This window comes from Solea senegalensis, linkage group LG10 (genome assembly GCF_019176455.1).
Source record: "Solea senegalensis isolate Sse05_10M linkage group LG10, IFAPA_SoseM_1, whole genome shotgun sequence".
In the NCBI taxonomy this organism is placed as follows: Eukaryota; Metazoa; Chordata; class Actinopteri; order Pleuronectiformes; family Soleidae; genus Solea; species Solea senegalensis.
This window is the reverse complement of record NC_058030.1, coordinates 21253778-21259977: the sequence shown is the minus strand read 5'-3', so window position 1 is coordinate 21259977 and position 6200 is coordinate 21253778. Positions and strand designations below refer to the sequence as shown.

At 38.2% G+C, this 6200-nt stretch overlaps 1 long non-coding RNA gene across 3 annotated transcripts in view; it reads right to left on the bottom strand.

Moving 5' to 3' along the window:
• Positions 1 to 4647: 4647 nt before the first annotated feature.
• LOC122775739 overlaps positions 4648 to 6200 on the bottom strand; it is a 42857-nt gene continuing 41304 nt past the window's right edge. For all 3 annotated transcript variants that reach the window (XR_006361134.1, XR_006361136.1, XR_006361137.1), the window contains exon 3: positions 4648 to 5402. This is a non-coding gene — a long non-coding RNA (uncharacterized LOC122775739). The remainder of the gene's footprint in view (positions 5403 to 6200) is intronic.

The following is a 6200-nucleotide window of genomic DNA, read 5'->3' as shown; positions in this document are numbered from 1 at the left end:
TGCAGTAATTACAGTACAGCAGTAGAAGCTGAGCAATAGAGAGAGAAGCAGCATATCAAACATGACTGCACAGGGCAACCGGGCGTAAAGAAAAACTCCTTCTCTGAACTCTGGGCTGCAGTTATACTGTTCTGCATTTCTCCTTGTGTATTTAACTTGGATTGCATTGATCACTTCTCATTTCTCAACAATAAAACATATTATATAATTGTTTTCCCCCCCAGCTTTAATCCCTGGTGAGCCCACTTACACACAGCTATTTGATGTAGTCCATTGATAAAAAAAAAAAAAAGAACACTGTGAGACATGTAGTTGTTTCACACACCTACATGCCCACTTTAGCTCTACAGAAAGCTGAGATCTCACTCACTCACTCACTCACTCACTCACACACACATACACACATACACACACTTGTTGATGTATTGGCTATTACACTGCAATGACAGTGCTGGCACTGGGCCCAGAGCAGTGGATAGTTTATGATGTTGGGAATAATAGGCACAGTTAAAAATAACTTTATTATCAAATGCACCTCAGAGACGATAGTGATGTATAGCAGGCAGACTCTCTGACAAGTGATGTTGGAGAGGACATGTGACTGATGGCGTGGGCTAGTGCTGGAGGGGTTACAACATAATACACAGACACAAATCCACAAAACCAGACTATAACTGTCACAAAAATTAATCGGTGGAAACAGACGGCAATAAAGAAGCTACTTCGTGATATAACGACATTTTGAATGATTATGCAGTGACAGTCCTTCAAGAAAAATGACATTAACCACTAGAAATACATTAAACTTAATCTTAAAAATGTGAATAAATTAGGTCAATGTGAGCAGTGGTATAACATTTTTCTATTCCCAATAGTAGAACAGTCCACTTTGATTGCCTACCAGCCTTTTACTGTACTAAGTCTCTCATTAATATTATGAAGGATGGTCATTCATTGGCTGCCCGTTGGCTACATAGTGTTAAATTAACCACAGAGAGTTATTACTATGCCAGTGGCTGACGAAAAGGCAGGAATGGAGAACTGGCCTCTTTGGTGATAATTAAAGCATGTGTGATTTGGATTAAGTGAACACACAGAAATATACACGTACAACTTTATGATGCATAAACACTCTGATAAGTTTTATTTGCATGCTACTGGAATCTGAAAATGGCTAAATACTGAGAGAGTACTAAGTAGGGCTGCGCGATTCTGGAAAAAATGTGAATCACAAGTTTTTTTGTTTAGAATTTAGATCACGATTCTCTGGCACAAATGTTTCACAAATTGAAATGTTTAACAGTGAATTCTTTAAGCCCTGAACATGGCCCTGCAAAATGGGCTTATTGTTATTATTGTGGAGGTTTAAGTGACATATGATTGGTCAGAGTGCTGTCACAGGAAGAGGCACAAGTATCAAACCGAACAATGCTGAACTGTAGATCAGTTAAAAAGACTTAACACTCCTTAAAACGTGGGTTAATCTCCAACAGCTAGCAAGGAAATGTCTAAAATCTTAATATTTAACAGAGGAGGCTGGTCTATTTAGCGGCGGGCCGAAACCTTATTCCGGCACAAGCTCGAGTCGGGTGGTTGTGTCATCCATTTTGTATTCATTTCTCCTTAGCGCACACTTTCTCCTATGTTCTGTGCTTCCGCCTCACGTGACAATAAGGCGTTTCATATGTTTGAGAGAGAAGGCAGCGATTAAGAAATGAGATCACGTCGAGATCGCGATTTTTTAACGATTTATCATGCAGCACTAGTACTAAGTAAAAAAAAAAAAAGGTAAGGGAATACAGAGGTCGTATTTGACATTTCCTCTAGGATGCTGTGTGCCCTGAAACTGAAAAACAACACATTTACAACTCTGCAGGGGAACGGCTAATCAATAGCCTTTGGGAAGGAGCTGGAGATGAAGTGTTCATTTCTCTAAAGCTACAATAATGACCTAATACTGTCACTTCTGGCTCCACAGGGGTCTGTGTGGTTATGTGGGTGCTTTTATGTACATATGTCTGTGTATTCCTATGAGTGTATCAGTATGTGTGTGTGTGTGTGTGCGTGTGTGTGTGAATTTGCCTGCGTGCAAAATTGAAGCCCCACAAAAAGAAAGCCAGGAAAGAAAATTGATTCCCCCATTTACTCAGAGGCAGTGTTGCATCCAATGTTTTTTTTCCTGCTTCAAAAACTTGGTCCGACCCACCACGCACACAACAGCAAACAAAAACTGTGGAAAGCTATGACTGTAGTGGACAAAGTGAAAGTGCAATGCAAGAAAAACCTTTGCTCGAACACAGCTCGAATAACATTTGGATTAAAGTACTGACCTTGCCATGTTTTCACTGAACCAGATGTGTGTGTGTGTACCTAAATAAAAAATACATACATTTTTAACGGAGGAAGCAGATACAAAACAAGTTACTTATTTCTCATTTATCAAATGAAAAGTGACTCAAAGTGTTCACACATTTTTTCAATGTGTTTTTTTTTACTTTTTGTTTTCCATTTTTAATAGTCATGCATGGATTAAATTAACTGGTATGTTTACTGAAATTGCACTCACTAAGCCATGTTCGAGATCATTAGCACATCACCTACAAATCCTTATTTGGTCCAAAGTACTGTTCCATTTTAGAAGCATAGTCAGCTTTTTTACTAAATACCCACGTAGCCTATACATGCATGGCTTAACACTGTCATGTGACTCCTCTGCTGCCTTCCATAAAACTACACCATCTAATCTACATTCCATCACCTATACTCTTTAGAAAATTAACTTACAAATCAGAGGAGTTATGGAGATCCAGTCCCCTGAGACAGCAAGCAGTGGGATAAATCTTATATACATTATAATGTGTTCAGTTTACATTTTCTTGTCTGGATAATTAAATCACCCTCTGTAGTATGGAGGTCATATTTCCTGGACTCTCAATGGAATATGCAGAACAGACCTAAGCAGATCAATAAACATACAGATAGGAGGGATGTTTCCAACCTTTAATCTTCTCCAAATAGACCCACAGAGGTTAAAGTTCAAACACAAACCTCAAGCTTCACTTGTATGGTTTTTGAGGTCAGGTTGGAAATACGTTATACTTTATTAACATTTAAGCAGTTCCTTACAATTCAGAGGTTTGCGAATTTGAAAGTCAATTGCTCACACGACACTTGTGTAGCATCTATTATTTGCCCTCTTGTCTGAGAGTCACAGACTGAGGTGGCCGATTTTGTATTAAAACGTTCTTTAGTTAAGTCACTCCCAAGTCTATGAAAGCTTAGATGGAGCAAGAGTGAGAGGAAAATCACTAATGAAAAACTGGAAACAAATTAACCTCAAGAAAAATCAATGACGCAACATTTCCTCAAACCAACAGAGCTGGCCAACAGCAATGTGACTGAGGTGCGTTTTTCAACACAACAAACCTGTACGATAATTAGATAATTGAATTTCAGGTCACATCAGATGTGATGGTAACCCATAGCCTTTACATTATGGTAACCCATAATGTAAAGGCATAACAGTTTGGTTGTAATATACTGGCCTGTTACTGTACGTCGGTGTAAACCTCACAGCCCCGCTGGGAAAAAACAAACCCTCACTCATGTACACAAACAACAGCTTTGAGTCATTTGTTAATCTTGTAAACATCCTTTCACTGATCTTTCATTAATTTAGCCTGGAGGCTAACAGAAGCACAGAGAGAGAGACAGAGAGCGAGAGAGAGGGAGAGGGAGAGAGAAACTGACTCAATTAACCACCAAGCAGCCCTTCCTCACATTTACCAATACATTAATGCAAAATATGCTAATCTCTACTCTTCTAGACTATTCCTGAAACAAATTGTGAGGTAAGGGTTGCATATTTGCATTTTATAATTATTATTTTAAAAGTCCTTATGTGCTTTTTGACCTCTTTCTGCAAGCAGCGAGGGGAAATTTGCATTATTATAAGTTTATATTAAGCCATTAATATGAGGAACATCATTAAAGACACAGTTCACAATCAAACCATTGACTGGCGGTGATCGTTATGCATAGTCAGTAGAGTAACTATGGCTGTTCTATTGGATAAATGCCTCCAAAAAGTATATAGGCCAAATAATGTAAAACAGGATAATGGGTGTGATTGGTTTGTGCAAATGTTTGAATAGCTTCACACTAGTTCAAATACAGTACCTTAGTGTACCCCATTTAAGGGAACATGTTTTGGTTTGCGGATAATGTGTTTGCTCCTAATAATATACAGTATATGTATAGCATAAACATTCAGAGTGCAATGATGGTTACACCTGTGGTCCAGTCTAGAAAAGAGCAGACAGTGAGACAGATGGTGATTTTACACCAGCATGGGAAAAGAAATGGCTCTTTATCATCAAACTTCAGTGCATTACTTTGGAACCAGCTGGGCCAGTCACCAAAGGAATTGTGAGTCTGGGGAAGCAGCCAGACTCTTGAGCAGAGAAATGACGAAGCAGGCAAGATGGAAAGCAGCCCTTTCATTCTATTTTCTGCATAATTATGATTTAATTCAAATGTTAAGGAAGATAGCAAATAAGGCAAATTAGACAGTAGACACATGAAATGAAAGCCTTAATTTTTGATGGTTATTTATCTTTTTTTATTATTATTTTAAAATAAGCTTGTAACACCAGCTCAGGAAATAATTGGTTATTACTCCATTATACTCTATCTTCTCTGTTCATTACTCCGCTCTCTGATCCACAATGCTTTTTACTTCTCATTCAATCTCATCTGCCTCTGCTATCTATTCACTGCATCCAGCAACTGAAGTGACGCCCCATAATCACTGGGAGCTGATGACAGGGAGCTGAATAACAGCGAGCCGATGGTCAAATCTGATGAAGCTATAAGATAATGTTCTGGTTGATGCTTTGGGACAATGGTTGTCACACAGTCCAGGCGAATGTATTTCAACACAGGCCTCCTCTCGGTTTAAGAGAGTATTTCATGATTACCATGAATGTGAGTCAAAACAGCATTTATAAACATTTGCTTTACAAATGAATCAATTAAGTTAAAAAGAGAATAGATTGCTACCCAGCGACATTTGGGAACAAACACATTATTGCAAGTGATACAGATGATTTCCAGTTGTAGTTTTTTTGTGTATATTTAATCATTTCTCATGACAGTGCAGATTAATGCACTCCAAGTCTGCATTAGTCAGCAAAATGTATCTCCATTCTCAAGGTCAAAAGTGTTATTCAGTTGGGTTAATGACCCATCAAGCCTCATTTTCATCATTTCATCTGCCTAGGGAGGGAGGGGGTAAGTGGTGTTGCCTCAGGTAAAGCACCGCCTCGATGAGCAGATATTCTACTTTTGCTGATGTCCAGAAAGCAAGGACCGTGGATACCATGCCTTCACCGGGAACCTGACTAAAAAAATCAGAATGTCAACGTTTCATTTGGAATACAAATTAACCAGCTATGACAGCATTTTTTTTTAATGCTAAAGTAAGGAAATACATCTTGCCACATTCAGAAGCAGCAGGTTACTGTTGCTGTATTAATGCCATCACATTAATATCTGTTGACATGAGCTGCTATGATAACTGGGACGATCATGCACACATGATAAGAAACACACAGCACTTTCTTTGCAATGTGTCACTAATTCAGCAATGTCTGTCACTGCACTACAAAATACAGCTGGATTTTTTTTTGGTTTTGGGTTCCTTGGCTGTAAAATGTGCAAGAATAAAGTGTATGTCTATGTGGTTAGATGCTCAGTGGCCCCCAGATCATTTGTGTTTGAGACCCCTGCTCTAGTCTGGTCAAGAGGGGCCCAGTCATGTGAAAAAAGGTTCAGTTTTTTGGTTAAAAGCAAATGTTCAGTTGCATTCTATATCACAGCATTCCATCATGATATTACAATAACAATATCTGTGATGATATTTTACAGAATTTCAAAATAAGTGTTTGTTTTGGAGCAAGACATTGGAGCAAGACATTTAATGAACAATAAAAAATATATTTAAATAATAAATACATCTGTTAATAAAAAATACATGCAAATATAACTCATTATAACGTAATATTATGTGACTACATGAAATAGACTGGAGGGCCACGTGTGTCCCACAAGCCATGTGTTTGAGACATGAGTTAAAGTAAATTTAAGGAAAGATTTTAAGTCACTCATGATGATTTTTTGCCTGAAGTTAAAGGTAAGGA